The sequence below is a fragment of the Hetaerina americana genome, unplaced genomic scaffold (genome assembly GCF_022747635.1).
Source record: "Hetaerina americana unplaced genomic scaffold, ioHetAmer1.1.p SCAF_8, whole genome shotgun sequence".
Taxonomy (NCBI): Eukaryota; Metazoa; Arthropoda; class Insecta; order Odonata; family Calopterygidae; genus Hetaerina; species Hetaerina americana.
In genome coordinates this window covers 58,161,959-58,182,019 of record NW_027287427.1, presented here as the reverse complement: position 1 = coordinate 58,182,019, position 20,061 = coordinate 58,161,959, and positions in this window count along the sequence as shown.

The following is a 20,061-nucleotide window of genomic DNA, read 5'->3' as shown; positions in this document are numbered from 1 at the left end:
CGCAGACACACACGCAGACACACACGCAGACACACACGCAGACACACACGCAGACACACACGCAGACACACACGCAGGCACACACGCAGGCACACACGCAGGCACACACGCAGGCACACACGCAGGCACACACGCAGGCACGCACGCACACACGCACGCACACACGCACGCACACACGCACGCACACACGCACGCACACACGCACGCACGCACGCACGCACGCGCACACGCACGCACACACGCACGCACACACGCACGCACACACGCACGTACGCACACACGCACGCACGCACACACGCACGCACGCACACACGCACGCACACACGCACGCACGCACGCACGCACACACGCACGCACACACGCACGCACACACGCAGGCACACACGCAGGCACACACGCAGGCACACACGCAGGCACACACGCAGGCACACACGCAGGCACACACGCAGGCACACACGCAGGCACACACGCAGGCACACACGCAGGCACACACGCAGGCACACACGCAGGCACACACGCAGGCACACACGCAGGCACACACGCAGGCACACACGCAGGCACACACGCAGGCACACACGCAGACACACACGCAGACACACACGCAGACACACACGCAGACACACACGCAGACACACACGCAGACACACACAGACACACACACACACACACACACAAACACACACAAACACACACAAACACACAGACACACAGACACACAGACACACAGACACACACACACACAGACACACAGACCCACAGACACACAGACACACAGACACACACACACACACACACACACACACAGATAGATAGTGAGGCCCCTGAAGTGCTTCAAGTGCTGGGGCTTTGGCAATCTGTCTAGAAACTGCAAAAGTGAAGTAGACAGGTCAAGATGCTGCATCAAATGCGGTAAAGAAGGTCACAAAATCGCGGAGTGCAAGGCGGATGCGCACTGTGCCCTATGTGATGGCAAATGTGACATGGAGCTTGCTAGCCATATAGCAGGCAGTCGTCGATGCCCGGTGTATGTGCGGGCACTCCTGGTTGCTGTTAAGCTCAGGAAATGAGGGTACTGCAGCTAAACCTCCAACATTGCAGGGTAGCACAGGATCTGCTCTTGCAGACGGTGCGGGAGCTGAAGCCGGACCTGGCCATCCTCTCGGAACCCTACCGGCATCTGGATAACCAACCTTGGGTGTTCGATGGAACTGGGATGGCTGTGATCTGGTCCTGCGGGAGGTCTCCATTTCAGGATACTGGCTGCCAGACGGACCAAGGTTTTGTGAGAGTAAAGGTCCAGGGTGTACATTTTTACAGCTGCTATGCCACACCCAGTTGGACTCTGGACGAGTTCCAGGATTTCCTTACCATGCTGGTTTCAGATGCGAAGGATCGCTTCCCGGTAGCCATTGCCGGCGTTTTCAACGCATGGGCGATGGACTGGGGCAGCAGGAGGACGAATGCAAAGGGGCAAGCCCTGCTTGAGGCTTGGTCGGCCCTAGATGTGGTCCTACTCAACACAGGTAGTGAGCCAACCTTCGTCAAGGGCAAGTCCTCATCTATAGTGGACCTCACCTTTGTGAGTAGTAGTCTAGTGAAGGGAGACCGTTTCTCGTGGAAGGTGACGGACATTTACACCCACAGTGATCATCAGGCCATACTGTGGGAGATAAATGAGGATGCGAAGCGAGGGGTGAAACCACCAAGATCGAACTCAAGGGGCTGGAGAGCCAAGCTGTTCCAAGCTGATCTCTTTTGCGAGGCATTGAACACTAGTCCTGTGAATTATGGAGACGCGACGGAAAAGGTGGAGGAGGTCATGCGAAGGGTAACTGAAGCATGTGATGTAACTATGCCGCGGAAGAACTATAATGACAGTCGACCTTCGGTACACTGGTGGAGCGAAGGGATTGCAAGTCTTCGAAGTAAGTGTCACCAGGCCCGTAGACTAGCTCAACGGGCCCGAGGGAAGCCCACGTTTGCCACAATGGAGGAAAAGTTCAAGGACGCTAGAAGAGAACTCAAAAAGGCCATCAAGGAAGCCAAAACCGAGAGCTGGAAAGAGCTTATCAGTGAGGTTGACAGCGACCCGTGGGGCAGGCCATATAAGGTTGTCATGAGTCGACTGAAGAGCCAGCCCATGCCATCGCCTACCTGTCCAGTGCTACTCAGGAGAATTGTATCAACTCTGTTCCCTGAACAGAAAGAGGAGAGTTATGATTTCGAGGAGAAGGCAGACGGGGAAATTCCAGCCATCACGGAAGAGGAGATGCTCACTGCAACAGCAAGGGTGAAAAACAACAAAGCTCCTGGCATTGACGGAATCCCAAACGTGGCCCTGAAGATAGCCATCAAGGCTGCACCTGCGATGTTCCTTGATATGTATAATACATGTCTCGAGGAAGGAAAATTCCCGGATAAATGGAAATGGCAGAGACTAGTTCTACTGCCTAAAGGAAAAAAGCCTCCGGACGAACCATCATCGTATCGTCCGCTCTGTATGTTGGACACGGTTGGAAAAGTCTTCGAAAGGATCATTTATAACAGGATCGAGGATGTCGTGGATCCCTTGCTGGCGGAAACCCAGTATGGTTTTAGAAAATCCCGCTCTACGTTGGATGCCATAAGCGAGGTGGTCAGTACTGCAAAAGACGCAATATCAGGAAAAAGGTATACAAGAGGCTCCAAGCAGTACTGCTTGATTGCCACACTAGATATCAAAAATGCCTTTAATTCAGTGAGTTGGAAGTGTGTCATGGAGGCTCTAAAGGGGTTTAATGTCCCATGGTGTCTTCGGAGGATGGTGGCGAGTTACCTACATAACAGGTTTCTAGTGTACAACACAGAAGACGGACCGAAGACGTATAGAGTGACTGGAGGGGTTCCCCAGGGCTCAGTACTGGGGCCACTCCTGTGGAACATCCTCTACAATTCGGTACTGCTGCTGAGACTACCGCGCGAGGTGCGCCTCGTGGCATTCGCTGATGACTTGGCGGTAGTAATTACCGCTAAACTTGTGGAACAAGTCACCGCTATATTCGGGGAGGCTTTCTTTGCGATCAATAAATGGATGTTTTCTGTCGGATTGCAATTGGCAGAACATAAAACTGAAGCGCTTCTCGTTTCAAGCAGAAGGCGGTGCGAGAAAGTGACTCTTTACGCCGGCAATACCGAGATCAAATCGCGGCCGTTCATTCGGTATCTTGGGGTGACCCTAGACACCAGGCTAAATTTCAAGGAGCAGGTGGGGCAAGTCAGTGGCAAAGCTTCTTTAGTGGCTTCCACACTGCAACGGCTTATGCCCAATGTTGGTGGCCCCAAGCAGAAAAGAAGACAACTGCTGGCATCGGTTATAACCTCAGTGCTAACCTATGGGATACCCATATGGGCTGATGCACTGCTGAGTAAGGGGTATCGAAGGAAGGTAGCAGCGCCATACCGGATTAGTGCTTTGCGGGTGGCAAGCGCTTTTCGGACAGTTTCCGAGGACGCCATAAACGTGATTTCGAGTATGTTACCAGTGGAGCTCCTGGCAAAGGAAAGGAAGAAATGGTATCGACAGGAGAATCCGGGTGAGACCAGAAAAGAAATAAGAGAAGAGAGTTTTAATGAATGGCAGAGATTGTGGGACACATCAATGAAGGGAAGATGGACGCACCGGCTTATCCCTCACGTGGCGAAATGGGTAAATCGGTCCCACGGGGAGCTCAATTACTACCTCACGCAGGTGCTATCGGGACATGGGTGTTATCGTGCGTATCTGCACAAATACAAGCATGAGGATTCGCCGTATTGCCCAACGTGCCAAGGAGTCGAGGAGAATGCTGAACACGTGATTTTTGAGTGCCCACGGTTCAGTGCATCGCGAGATACCCTTGTATTAAAGTTAAACACTCAACTCACGCCAGAGACCTTGGTGGAACATATGATTTCGTCGGAATCAACCTGGAGCGTGATTTGCGACTTCATTACCGCCATCATGAAGGAGCTACGAAGAGAAGAGCGCGCCAGGAGCGCAACAATGGAAACGGAAGCATAGAACTAGAGAAAAAGCTACGGCTAATGGTCTCTCCTGTGAAGTAATAAGCCACCAGCAGTACCGCAGGAGAAAACAAAGACCATAGAGGAAGAGACGAGGGGTTTTAGTCGGTGGGAGTCCGACACGAGGGACAGGAAACATGAGGGTTTCTTGTCTATCAGTGCATAAAGCATTTCCCCTGAACTCTAAAAAAAAAAAAAAAAAAAACACACACACACACACACACACACATATATAATGTATAACACTTAGCACAAGTGGACACAGACAAAAGCACAGAAACACACAGAAAAGAGAATCACTATTTATCGAATTTTCGGTCGTGGCCACCTTAATCAAGGATGAGAGGGACAGAACTGAAAGGTTCTTTTTTGTGTTTCTGTGTTTTTGTCAGTGTCCACTAGTGCTAAGTGCTATACATTATTATTCACGTCCGTGAGACTTTAAAAAAGTGCTATATATATATATATATATAATTGTTCCCACAATTGTACTGTGGTGGTCCATATTTCTTGCAGAGATTACGAGTCACTCCGAAGCTAAGTCATCGCGACGGTAAACCTATCTGAATGAATACATTTTAAATTTAAATAGGGATAGAATGGTATGAGGCGTCACTTTGTGGAAACCATTCATATCGGAAAAGCAATACTTAGCTATTCCACATATATTCCTTATATATGTGGAATTCCTATTCCTAATATATGTGGAATAAATTAGTATTTCTTTTAAAAAGGGATTTTAATATTTTTTCATATCAATTTCCTATGAAAAAACGGTGTTTAAATGAATGCGTGCATAATTCTCTTTTGAAAGAAAATCAGTTTGATTTGAAATAAAATGGAAGATATACTGGAATATTTTAAGCCAAATCCATACCTTGCCGATACATCTCGTAGGTTCGTACATATCCTTGAAGACCCAACTCGATATCTATGGTAATGAATTCCTCGGAAGTTTTTGAAATAGACCTTAATTCATATGGTGAAAAAGGTACCTTTTGGAAATTTTTTCATGGAACTCAGAGGGCATAGAGGTCAAGCGCCATTCTTATTGCGCATCTCGATACGGCCTTATCTGCCAACAACCGTTTAGGGCACGAATCAGTGCTGTATATGGTAGAATGAATCTCATTTCCTGTGAAAAGGTTTAAAAAGGCTACACATATTTTAGCAGACATAAAATATTTTGTCCGAGAAAATAATAATAATTATTACTTTAAAAGAAATCATTCTAGGTAAAATATTAGTTGTTTCCTATGTGAGGTAATCGTATGGACTATTTCCCATCAAAAACTCAAAATTCTAGGAAAGGACCAATTTGTAACTTCAGGGTGAAAATTGAAGATTACAAAAAGAAATTTCTTATGTTTTACGTGATTGGATCTATTCAAGCCATTTAATGTGACACTGATTGGTCTCGTAGGAGGCTGAAATTTTTTAATTATAATAGCTCACCTGGTGTAATTGAAATTTTTAGCAGTTGTTTGATAATAGATATTTTATTCGATTTCAGCTAGTTTATCTCACTGCACTCTTGTTAATCTTAGCTCACCATATATGTGATTCGATTGACAAAATAATAGCATCGAATATTTTACGGAACCTCAAGGATAATTTATATTGCCCAATTTAGAAATGCTCTCCACTCACGTGTTTCAAAGACTAAATCTGACTGATTACTTTAAAAAGAACTACATGTGGTACTGTTCCACTGATGAATGCCTGCAGGGCAGTTGCCGGATGGACATTTTCTCATGATGTTCTGAAATAATATTCTCTTAGCCATTCTTTTTGTCAAAGGCTTGCTTCAATGTGCTCGCGTATGAGTGGAATCGGTACAAATATATCTCACAGCCTAAGCTTTACAGTAGGGTGTAACCTTTCTCATTTTTTTCCTTTTGTTCATCTCACCCTCTTCCAATCCACTCCCATTTAACACCAAAGGGCATTCGAAAAAGAGCTCTCCTGTCTTGTGGAAGCTAGGTTAACGGAAGCCAATGGAAAAGCCTCCCAGTTAAATATGTATGCATCTTTACCTGCCGTTGAATCCACTCTGGAAGGCGAGGCCGGGGCCTCGGGTGTGCTTGTGCCACTAAGAGCCATTCATTCGAAAAGCCACCATCAAGGTCTCAAAGAAAACACACTTTTTATTCTTTTTTCCATGTGCTGGATTGTCTTAATTGGCCTTTCTGTTTAGTGATATCTAATCGCTATTATATCTAAAATATTCGAAGCTTTTCAAGAATTAGTTTTTTGAGCATAATTGATGAACTGGTGTAGTTGTAGCAACTCATAAGACCAACATCTGATTATTGGCGATCATGTTGCCCGTTAGAATATGCATTTTTTTGATATTTTCGTCTGAAGCAGCTATTCTACATCTACATAAATACTCCGCAATTCACCAAAAAGGAGCGTGGCGGGATGCCAGGACCGGGAGGAAAGAGTGATGGAACAGGGAGGGCGAGGATGTTTAAGGTGTGGGAAAGTCAAAAGAAATCCGCTTTAAATCCCTAAAAAGGGCGCGCATGGTTGGTGCCAATATGTATGTACATATGTGTATATATGTATATGATGTATAAACACTCACGAGAACAATAAAACACTTGGACGTCACAATAGAACACAAAAATATGAACAGAAAACACGCGAAAGGACACTGACATCTAAAAAATTTTGACAAAATGTCCTTTTTCGTATTTTATGCTTATAATTTTTGTGTTCTATTGTACCATCCAAGTGTTTTATATATAACAGCGAAAGTAGTCTAAAAATGTTTTAATTCCTCGAGTTACAGATGCTTTCAGGCGTATTATCAAAGCGGATATTACTAGCTGTGAAAGATAAATAACTCTTGTGTGTTAGTGAATATGGCCTTAGTTTGAGTGAAAAATATTTTAATTCCCAAGCTGAGAAAACCAAAGATTTTATCATGCAGTTTTTTCTTTCTTTGTAGGGTATGGTCGCCATTTAGGGCATGTAGGAATTAAGGCCATAAATTTTTTTCTGTGCTTTCATATTCACACACCATAAAAATTTTTGAAGCATACATAAGCTCCTTCCGATTATCAATATTAAGATTATCATCGACCAATTATTCTTCACAATAGAACAATATTAAGGCATTATCCTATGACAGAATACTGTAGTAGTAGTATTTAGGGGAGGCGACCGACAGCTGAGGCCAGTTGCGCCATAGGGGATTGGATAGGCAAGGATGAAGGGTTGAGAGAAACCCGGCGTCGGCATTAGCCTACTGCTAACGATAAGCGCCAAGGGGTCCGCAGCTTAACGTCCCATCCGACGGATGGCGTACTCACTCACAGTGCCCTCCACAAAGTACCTCAAGTAGGGATCGAGATACCTCTGAAAATATTCAACACCGCCGGGATTTGAACCCGGGCCCTCTGGGTGGGAAGCCAGTACGAAAGCCACCGCTCCATCTCGATCCCCCTTATAAGGTTATCATGCAGATATATTAGTTTGCTGAACTTACATCTACATAATCTACATAACTCCCCGCTAGCTGCCGCAAGGGCGTGCGGCGGGACTTATTGTTCGACTAAGTAGTCGTTCGGTTCGGTTATCCTAAGTCTTCTTGGAATAGGTTTGTAGGTGAGCCTATATTCCGAACACAAAACAAGTTACTACTTTTTTAGACAAATTAGGCTTTTTTGTAGAATGTCTTATTGCTTTTGGCGTGGGACTAGACGCTGATGTTCCCTAATTATCGTGCAGCAGGACAACGAAAACGGAAGAAAATGGACAGTATTCGGCGTTATTTGACGAAAACTGTAATTCTAAATTTTTTTATTAATGCCTTTAGAAAAACTACAGTAAGATTCCTCCTACACACAACCAGACTGGAGGTTCTCGGCTGTACATCACCTCTTCTTCTGCAAAGCTGACCGATACCGTTGCTTTTCCCCAATATAATCACCAGTTTCTTCCCCGACGGTAAATAGCCAGTTCGCCGATGGCCAGCGAACTCGGCAAAGTCGAGTCAATTCTTGAACTAGTTCAACGCTATATGTTGCCTGTACACCGCGTTTCACTCCGGATCTAGTTTTAAAATCGTTACCAAGAAACGATTGAAATTCTTTATGCATTTCAATAAACGGTAGGCTACACCTTTTTAGTATGTTATTTGCCTTACCTTTTGCATTTCCTTCGCTTGCATAATTTTTTAAAGTGCACATATGTTTTGTATATCCTATATTTTATAAATAATTTGATTAATTCGAATAGCTCTTCATTTAAAATGTATATCAATTTGAAAATATTCTGGGGTTAACTTGAAACTTAAAAATCATAAATGCATTCATTGCTACTTTAAACCTTTTCTGAGCGAGAGTAATGACATATTTTGGTATGGCTTTCCATTTTTGTATCCACTCGCCATATTAGGGGCGTTGTTGTACGAAATGATATTCGGCGCACGCCGGGAAGAAGTATGCGGTTGATTTACGCCTAATAAGAACGTGGAAATTCGAATGAGGATTGATTAGGTGAAGGGCAAAATTCAACTATATTTCGTTTTCACCTCTCGTATCTGAGTCATATAAGCGATGGAAACGATGGCAAAACTGAAAATTAAATTGGAAAATAAAAATATTCCGTTTCTTAAAGCACCGGTCATACCGTCGATCCTAATCTGGTAGGCGCAAAATGAAATCAACCGGTCGTCAAACTCCCTCGGAGTTGACGCATCATATCCTATGCTCGAGGTCAATACTGCGTTGTGTTGTCCACGCCTCACCCGTTTGACACAAAACAGCCTGCTTTACATGGTTAGGTCTCGACCGGACAGTGTCAAACAGAGTCGCTACCCGCGGTAAGAGAAATTCGGCCGACTTGAAGCAGAAGTTTTTTGGTCCGAGTGTGTGAGACCTTATGCACAGCTCTCTCTTAAGTTGCGTGAAACATGAATCACGAGCCAATAATGCATTTCACAACGAAAAGGCTTTGTTCAGGATCAAGCTACAATCCAAACCAAGCCCTCTACACAGTCTATCCTCACACGTGTACGCATAACTCACTGCGAGAACTTTCAGTATCCTTTAGCTGTGCGCTAACGCACGTTCTTCAAATGAGAAGATTGTGAATGTTCCACTCAGGCAGTCCAACGTTACGAAGTGCTTCGCAATGTAGTATTTTACATCCAAATAGTGCTCCAACGTGTTTTCGCAATGCGCAAAATCAGCAGCATCAGCAGCCGGGGATTTAATGCAGTTATTTTTCCGGTAACCTGGTCGATACTACTGGATCAGTTTCTGAGTGAGTACTGCTAGAAAAACCCTATTATTTGGAAGTTTTGTCCTAGTATGTGTACAAGTGTTGTATTTGAAAAGCTACGATAGCTCTTTTCTATTTTAGAAGTAATTTGTAATGTATAAGGCAGTGGTTTAAATTATTTGGCATTATATTTCCATAGAATAATGCATTTGCATTAATGCAGCTTCTAAATCTCACTGTACGCAAGCCTCGCAAGTGGCAGCGTGGCATTACGTATATTTAGATGGAGGCATGTGACGGGAAGTAGCATGGCACCAGTCATTCATGGAAAACTTTCAGTACCTACGAGGGTCATCCGGAAAGTAGTACCCGTTCGTGCCGCATGAAGTGCTGACGACGCGAGTAGCCGCTGGACGAGGTCAGATAGCTTCAGTGGCTTGTCTGCCTTCTCTGAGCCAAGTTGCGTGACGCTAGCATTGCCTGTGTTGTTTCTGTGATTGTTTACAATGTTTAAAAAAATTGAGAACGCCGCCAGTTGTGAAGTGAGGGCAGTGATTAAATTCCTCAATGCAAGAAACGTTCGCCCATGTGATATTCATCGCCAATTAAAGGAGGTGTATGGAGACAATGTAATGGACGAGTCGTCTGTTCGGCGGTGGTGTCGCAACTTCAACATGGGGAGGGGGAACACACACGACGATGAGCGTTCGGGGAGACCGTCTGTCATTACAGACCAACTGGTGAGCTCAGTTGACGAATTCGTGAGGATCGATCGGCGCGTCACAATTGATGACATCTGTGAGCATTTTCCCAATGTTTCTCGAACAATTGTTCATGAAATTGTTAAACACCATCTGCATTATGCAAAAATTTGTGCAAGATGGGTCCCTCGCGTATCTCAATGAGCTGGCGGCGAAGGACTATGCAGCAGGAATACAGAAACTTGTCACACGTTATGACAAATGCCTTAATTTGCTTGGAGATTATGTTGAGAAGTAGTTTAAAGTATCCTCTTTCAAATAAAATTTTTTATGTTTGTTAATATTTACTTTTGTGTCTTTATTTCACGAACGGGTACTACCTTCCGGATGACCCTCGTACATGCGTTTGAATGTATATTAGCTCATATACAAAAAAATCTTACATTTTTACAATAGATATACGCCAAATGTATACCATTCAATTTGACTAAATCTTCAAATGCTTGCCTTTAAGTTAATATATTTCGGCGCTTGGTTTCGATTTTGTAATGATTGCGAATCGTGTGAGGAAAAACGAATACTTGAATATGCTGGTGACAGTGTCTATCTCTCTATTATATTTCGGTACTCGAATATACCGACATAATTTTAAGCGATTATAATTCCGTCGATATACCGAGGAAGCTCTTTTATCCTATACTTTTCTAAGCCTAAATCTTGCTTGCTCTCTTGAATCTAGGGACTGCCAAATTAACTTCTTTGCTAAGCTCATCATGATTACTCGTACTTACGCGCAATTTTTCCCCAAATCTAGATTATTTTATCGGAAGTTTTTAAACTCTTAAATTGAAAAATTCTCCGATAGAACCCTGGTAATGTGTGAGGCTATTGAGTTCTTGATTCGTACGATATTTAAAATAGTCAGTTACTTTATTTTCAAGTTGATGTTTTCGCTGATTTCAAGTCATTTTGCTGGTTCCTTGTTTTCATTTAAGACTGCAATAGTTACATGCTATGATACGAGTAATTGCATTTGATTAATTAGTAAAAAAAAAAACAATTTACTTATTATTTACCTTATGAAAACGCCTCGGCGGTATGTCATTGTGGGCTGCAAATGACATTAAGCGTTCTACAGATATCCTTCTATAATAAATATTTATACAGTTCCTCAGAATTAATCACCTGGTAGTTAGCCGTGCTTAGTTCAAATACACTCTACCCGTTCGTTTATCTTGAAATAATTTGAACCAGTAGGCCTTAGCTATCCTGTCACAATCAGGATATCTACATGAACCATGGTTGAGCTCCATTGCGCCAGGAATAATATAATGTACATGTGGTATAATATCCGTTGCGAGCAAAATGCCTTGTTAATTCTTCAGTTTTTTTTTACAGGAATGTATGTTCTAAGGATGTGGGGTTTTCGATGCCCAAGTATTTGCTGCTTTAATTTGGAAAAGTCACTTTACTGATGGAAGCATCCAAGGGGATTCTGTTATTTTTATAGAACATATCCCCGATATAGATTCCAAAAGTTACAACAATATAATTAACGTGACGCGTAAGTTAACCAAAAGTCTACTTTAACGCAAAAGCAAAAGCACACCCAGATAGAGTCCGTGGATAACAAAGAAAAACAGCGTCACTCTGCTGCAACTCAACCTTGTATTACAAGTGTTTTGCGCGATGTGTGGTTAGAACTGATCTCACTCCGTTGTTCAAAACCGGGACCCGTAAAGGATCTCTTCCGTGAAACCCACTCGTACCGGACGTTGTGATGATCTCTCTTTGAGAAAAGGGGTTTTGTTCTGCACATGGAAATGGAAACTTGATTTGCACTTCGCCCCTTTGTAGAAACCGGATGTCATTTGCGAATGCAAGAGAAGCGTTTCGGCATCACTCACTTTTGCCCAAGGTGTTTCACTTCCTCAGAGTTTCTACAGAATTATTGACTAGTATAAATGGTAATAATCCTAGAATATATTCTGGGAACGCTCGATTTGAATGATTCACTCTGTTCATGAAATTTCAACGTTACATTTGAGGAATTTTTATTCGTAGGAATTCAATCAACAATCGGTCTTTGGGGTTTATTAATTATTTCTATTTTTTTCCATTCCCTGCCAATCTTACCCTTTTGAAACCCTGGAAAGTTACTATTCTGAAATGTATTTTCGGTAATCTGAAAAAAAACTAGCGTAAACACAGTTCTTTGCCCATATATTGAGATGCAATGGTGCTCCGTTTGAGGTATTTTAATTTTAAGGTAATTTAATATAAATTATACTTCGAATTTTCTTTATCCTGGAGGCCGACGCAGTATTTGGGAATGCAATAAAAGTTTTCCTTCACCGGGAGTTCAAACTCCACGCTTTACATAAATGAAATAATGGGATTAGGTTAGTGATCATACAGTGGAAAAATTGAAGTAAGATGGATAATAATAGTTTTCGATAGAAGTAGTAGTGATCCACTAAGTGATATATTCAAAATGGGCTGCGAAGTAGAAATCTAGTCTAACAAAAAACCTCTAAAATGCAGCAAATTTCAAAGTGTAAAAATCATTCGCCTTTACCGGGCCCGGCGAATAATTATTACACATTGAAAATGTCTGCATTTTAATGCATATCAGTGGATGGCTCCGTTAAAAGTAACTGTCTCGGTATCTCCAGCAGTTCTTTAAATACCTCTAATTATTTGTACTTGTGGAAACTGGAAGTTTTGGGGAAGTAAGGAAAGAATTTAGCATAAGATATACAAAGAAAACAATATAAATTCAAATTTAATTGCATGATTGAATTGAACACTTATTTCACCTTAATGAAAAAATTAACTAAATTAAAGAACATGAAGATAAAATTTTTACGAAAGACAAGATTTATTTTTCAAATGAAGCACGAAAAGACAAGAGTATTTGAATGAACAATCGACAGAAATATTTGAAACGGTTGATTATCCCGAGGATAATATATTCAAGGCTAGAAGGTATGTCCTGCCTGTCTCCTAATCCGTGTGCCAGCATTCGATTCCTAGGGATAAATACCGGCTCCGATCCCTAGGGAGAATAAGGGGCCATGCGAAACCTTTTATCGGATGGAATTTGAATTCGGGCGACTTTATTGCGTATTTTGTACCAAACGCACTGTCGCTTTCCTCTTTCGGCGAGTACTTTAATTACTAATTGTTATTTATAACCTATTTAACGGAAGAAACGGTAAATATTGCTTGCTTCAAATAGTGAGCCCCTACCACGAGATATCTATCTGCTTAATACAGATAGTGAAATGACCATTGACGTCTAAGCATCCTCTAATCTAAATAACTAACCTTGAAACTGATGCTTATGAGCTCAAGTGTAAAAATATACTTTAAACAAGTTTTGTGCAGTAGTTTCTTTCACGTAGAGTAGTTGTTGTCGTTGGATAAAAAACTCATTGGGTAATGAAGTCAGCATTTCGACATGTTTTGGAGGTAGCCAGTTTTTCCTTTATTTCTCGTTATCATCAGATTGACGTCATACGGTTTCAAACTTGGGGGAGAGATAACCTCATTCGAAATGCTACTCTCCCGATTGCATGAAAGGCCGCTTTGTTCACGCTGACTGTTTTCGGACCCATTCTAATTCCTGTAACCGAAATGAATACACCCACCGTGGTCACTAAAACCAGCCAAACCTATTGAACTTTAATCTGTACTCCATGTAGCTTGACGCTTAGCGCCATTGTATTTTTTTGGAAGCGATTATTCCGTGGATCTGAGCAAGCGTAACCGGGAGAGTGGTGGTCAGCTTTAGTGAACGGAGGGATTCTTTGCTGGAATGAATTATCATAGGCACTTCTTTCTTAAACTGTAGTGCATAAGTAGTAAAAAAATTAATTTCAAGCACGGAATCAAGCATTTCAAATATTCATTCACTTGATTTTATTACACCAAATCTATTTGCAACTATTTTAAAATGAATACTTGTTTCATGGACGGCTATTTGAAATCCCCCTAGCGTTATTTCTGTGCGAAAAGAGTTTACCAACGCCATCGCCAACTGTACGAAAAAGATTTTCATTTGCGGGAGATATATGTGACTGCAAAATTGGAGAAGGTCCAGCGCCTATGCAGGTTAAAGGTCGCCATAATAAAAAGAAGATGGTGGAATCAATGATGAATGGGTCTGAATGGATATAATTTGAAGAATGATTCCCGGCAAGACTTTGCTGAATTTGGTATTTGGATTTAGATGGTAGGATATTACAAATGAAGAAGAAAAAGGATAAAAATATCAAGAGGTTTGAGTATTTCTCATGGTGAATATTAATTGAACTCCAAATGACCAAATTTAATAAGAAAGGAACAAGAAATAAAAGAACTGCTGACTTTTATCTAAAAGGAATAGAAGAATGAAGGTATCTATAGTTCTTTGAAAGCTCTCAAGTAAGTCTGTGAAACTTGTTCCAACAACGCTAATGCATAAAATTTACAAGGTTTGAGTAAATTCTCAGTTGGCGGTGGAAGGAATAAAGTTTATAAATGGTTTAAGTATAGTTGATAAAATTTTCTTGCACATTTTGTAATTTTTATATCGTTGAATTCCCGAAAATATCCTCGATTCAGCTTTCAACTTATTTATATGAGTAAGAAAATAATCTTATGTCACCAGTTTACCTTCGAAACCTTCATAAAAAATGATAAAATAATCTGAATGCCCAAGGATTAGAAGTGATAAAAAATTTACCCTCTGGTTAATTAAATATGCGATATAAAACAAAGATAGAATACTTTGGTACTTACAGTAAAGTAATAACTTCATTGAATAAAGGGGGCACTCATATATCACTTGGAGATGTTGCTGCCTATATGGGATATTATAAATGAAATGATACTGCCCCCTGGTATATTTCTAATGGTTAAGAAAATATAAAGAACTATTGTTCGTCGTAGACAATGAGAATATTTTATTTAATGAATTTTCGATTTTGAGGCATTTTGATATAGTCACAATTTCAGGGAAATAGAAAGTAAATTATTCTATAGCAAATTACTTATGCCGGTTGCTCTGAGCCATTATTCTATATTTATATGTCAATTAAAATAAATTGCCATCTAAGACCCAAATAGATTATTTAATTTAAAGTATAAGTTAGAAACTAAAGCAAAATACACCCAGCATCAATTATTTTTACATTTGGAATCTAAATAATTTGAAGTAAGCATACTAGTTAACCGGCTAATGTAATTAGGCAACCGTGTTTATATAGCGATCTCCGGAAGAGTCTCCTTCTTAACTGTTGCAATACGGGTACGGTGAAAACATTCTTCAAGGAACTCAAGTGCTTTCTTCAGGTAACTGAAATTTTAACCTTTCATACCGCCCAAAATGTACACTCTGGACTTTTCTTCAATGCTCTCCGTAACTAATCATCATCCAAGGCGTCATTCAACATCTCGCTTACTTTGGTATTCACCATTATCTTATTTTTCCATTTTCTCCGTTAGCCTGCAGAATATTTCGTCGTTTGTGATTCTTCACTCGAAAGAAACGCCACCTCTTTACGGAAAACTTTCATTATTTAAGAGCTTGCTTTTCCTTCGTTGGGGGTAGATATATACGTTTGATGGAATTGTCATATTTCCTTGTCTCAATTCGAGATATTTACTGCTCGAGACGACCAATAAAACTCTTCTTTTGATCTTTGACGCCTTTGACTTTGTTTTTCTATTTATGTACTGTTGATTCATAACAAATATGGCTAGTAGATATCGGATCTTTTTGTTCTGCAGTGTAATGTAGTCAAAGGGGATATGTGGGAAAAAGTTTCTATGTATATTAAAAGAGCCTATATTTGAAAGCTCACTCTCTAAATGAAGATTATGATGATACCGGTCATGGATAGCGTTAGTTGAAATTTAGTGATATATGTTATGAATTAATCAGTATAATAGCCCCGATCGGTATTACTAATCTCGTAATTTTCACTAAATGGACTATATCCACCTCCGTATGCAGCAGTCAGGTAGTTGTCAAATTCGGAAAGCGACCATGTAGTAAAAAAAAGTTAGGGGACAAGAATATTTCCGGAATAACTATTGACCATTTGGAAATGTCTCACCGTGCGATCTGTTCTGAATGGAAAAGGGATGGGGATGGAGCGGTGGCTAACGTACAGGCTTCCCATCGACAGGGTCAGAGGTCCCAGGGACAGGGTTTGAAATCCCGGAGGTGGTAGATATTTTTCATTGGAATCCCGATTCCTACTTGAGGTCCTTTGTGGAGAGCACTTTGAGTGAGAACGACGTCCGTTGGATGGGACGTTAAGCTGCGGACCCCTTGGCGCCTTTCGACAAGAGTAGGCTAATGCCGACACCGGGATTCTCTCCACCTTTCATTTCCCATCCATCCCTAATGGTACAAATGACCTTAGCTTTCGGTCGCCTCCCTTAAAACTAATGCTGAATGGAAAGTCCCTGGCTCTAACAAAATTCCCAATTTTATCATCCGGGAGCTTCCAAAGGTGGTGATTGTGTACCTGACCAGCATCATCAACTACTATGTCAGGATATTCCACTTCCCGACCACTTGGATGAGGGCGAGATTCGTCCGTCTGCCGAAGACGCAGCGATCGCAGGTGGATGACGGTGAATTCCGGCCCATTTTCCTTCACGTCGGCTTCGGTAAGATATTCAAGCGACTGCTGGCTGACTTCGTCCGGGAGAATGAGATCCTTCCGGAGGATCAGTTCGGCTTCCACGAGCAGCATTCCACGCTCCATCATTAGGTGAGAGCAGTGGATTTAATTACGGACGCCTTCAACAGGAAGATGGCGGCTGCCGGAGCGTTTATCGATGTCAGCTAGGCGTTTGATCGTCTCTGCATCCGGCTTTCCTGCTGAAGAGGAGACGATTCCACTTCCAGACTTGGGTAACCAAGTTGGCCCATTCCTACCTGCGGAACAGAACCTTCACGGTGCGTTGGCTCGAGGCGGACTCGGGGGTACGACCGTTCGACGCCGGCGTACCTCAAGGGCTCGTATTAGGGCCATATCTTTTTAACACCCACGACGTTCCTATACGGCGTGGGAATCATGGATTCCAATCCCTGTACGCGGCGCTCCTGTGCAGGTCCTGGAGGAAGGGGCAGCGGTGCAGAGACGGGGCGCTGTCGACTAACTGCTGCTATGATAACGTCGATGGCGCTTTGCAGTCAACTCACTGAAGACTAAGGCGATTGTCTTCCACACGGGACGTGGAGGGCCTCCAGAAGTAGATCTGTCGGTGAATGAAATCAATCTACCGTGGGAATCCGAGGTTTTCTACCTCGGAGTGCTGATGGACCGGAAATTCCTTTGGAATCCCCAAGCACTTCGTGCTCGCGCGAAGGAGTTCTCGACGCTTAGTTGGCTCCGGCCGATTATTCGCCCGCTTGTCCTGAGCATGAATACGAGACGTCGACCATACCATGCGTGCCTATTGCCTGTCTTGACGTACGCGGCGCCGGTATGGTCAGAAGTGTCGAAAAGTAGTATCGCTCGTATCCAAATGGAGCAGAATTCTGCTCTTCGCTGCATCTAGGGGCATGCTCATTATGCCCACGTCTCTGAAATGCAAAAAGACGGAAAATTGGAGCCCCTGGACATCTTTGTGCCAAAAATCTAGGGAACCTTCTACGAGAAAGCGGCGGAGGCACCCCTCATCCGGGGGGTCACCGACATCTAAGTCTGGCCGTGGGACCGCCACAAACGCCCCATACCCTGGGACATTGCGAACGCCCTTCCAGCGCCGAGGAAGCCAAGTCTACCCTGAGAAGGGAGGCATTGGCTCGCCCTGACAACGCGGAAGATTTCTCTCCGCCTTATTAGCCTTGGCGGCTGTAAAGGTGATTGGCAGCGGTCTGATAACGGACCGATGGAATCAAACCGTGACACGTTCTTTATTTTGTTCCTTGCCAAGAAAGGAGACAAAATTTGACATTAATGAGTTACTATATCATACGGAAATGATCAACGATCTCTATTTCTCTCAGAATAGAAAATAATTGGTTTATTTTCATTGCATTAATTACAATCTCAGCTAGGCCTTAATTATTTTCATTAAAAAGTTTTAATAAGATATTTTCAGTAAGCTTAAAATAGCTTAAGCTCATTAATAATGTGGTATATTGTAGTACAACAAAAGGAAAATGTTGAAATTTCACTCAACGTCATTTAGGTAGAGTGTTTCAACTTCTGGATAGACGATTCACGGAAACTAGAGTATCGAGATTCGCTCGTTAACCTGGGGATGACTATGTATATGATAAATTTTGAGTTATAATGTCATCATTAGGATAGAGATGTCATAAAGATACATGGGTAAACAATTGCGAAACAAATGATGAAATATCAGTATCACTTTCTTTATTTGAGAATAATAACCTTTGAAAAACCTTTGAACTCGAGGGTCATATTCAAATAACTTACATACCTGTATGTTCGAAATCATAAGGGACGAATGGCATGAGTATTACAATGCAATAATTTCAAGGTGTGTAAAAATGATTCGCCTTGATCCCGGTTGAGGCGAATGATTTTTACACTCTGAATAATTTCATTGAAATGTATATTAGCGGATGACTCCGCTAAAAGTCACTCTTGCATCATCTTCCGCAGTTTATTTGGAATTTGTATGAATATTAGTGACATGATTCTAAGAATTTTAAATTTCTTGAATCCTGAAATACCTTTTAGTGCCGTAATCTAGCAAAGGCTTTCATCGATTTATTAATTAAAAAATATAGCTTAACATTATTAATTTGCATATATCCTCACTTGATGTGTCTTTCCAAAGTCTAGTAATCGTTAAATCGATCTTTCTCCCCAGAGAATTTTTAATTAATCCTAAATGATTAAGATCAAAATTTAAGATAAAAAATGAATGAAAAAAACTTGTAAAATTTTTAATTTGTATTCATTAAAGAATTAAATGATTCACGATTAAAATTGAGTTAATTCCAAGTACTTTATTCATTAATTATTTTGTATTTCTCAGCTGTTTCCAGAGCAATAGATCAAGATAAATATTAGTGTACGTATTTATTAACAAAATCTAAACGTAACGGCTCTTTTAAGAATTATAACAAACTTGACCAAAAAGTTTCTGTAAGTTGGGACAGAATTTTACCTTATAATTATTCTAGCAATTCTCATTCTCGTAAACGGCAGACGAAGAAATAATGAGAATCAGTATTCAGGTTTTCAATATAAAATTTACAAGAATCGCTCATTTTTAGCAGAACATAATTTCCATTTAATAGATTACCGTTCAATTTGCATTTAATGCATCATTAATTTGATTTTAAGTGTTTATTTGTAATGAAATATTGGCTACATTTAACCGTAACTATTTTGATTCATTTTAGAATTCAACACTTTTACACCATTTCATTAACTAAAATTTTCTTACTCTTTTAATCAACTCCTTTTATTAAATTAATTGTTTTAAAGATATTACAAAACGCAATCGAAAAAAATGAATCGGAAAGGAAGCGTAACAAACTGCGTGGATGGTATTTAACGCGAGTTGAATTGAAGGGAACGAGACTTCCGATTGCGCATTTGCGATACATTTTAAATGAATTTCGAGGCAGTTGTGGTCCACCAATTGATTTCCCAGAGATGAGACTGAGCTCAATATATAGTATATCTAATGCCCATTAACCTGAAGATACGAAGTTTTCTGGCAGTCCTCAAAGCCGTTCTCGTTAAATAACTTACAGACCATTACTACTGATTCTTTCCTCCAATTTTGCCCTTAAAATGAATTTCACCAAAGATGACGTCTCGCCCAATGAAGCTATTATATCTAAAAAGCTAAATATACCAATGAATTTTCATGAAAATCCGCATGTATTTGTTTTGAAAAAAATTTGATGCCTAGTCATTTCTCTCACTAGTTTATTTAATGGATTTGATTTTCATAATGATTTTATGAATGGTTGGTTTTTAAATGATCGCTTTTTAAATGCGCAGTGGAAAATCAATCACACTGCTAGGAAAGTGTGTGTCACCTGACAGAATCTGTATACACATATTTCAATTAATAATAATAACATAGT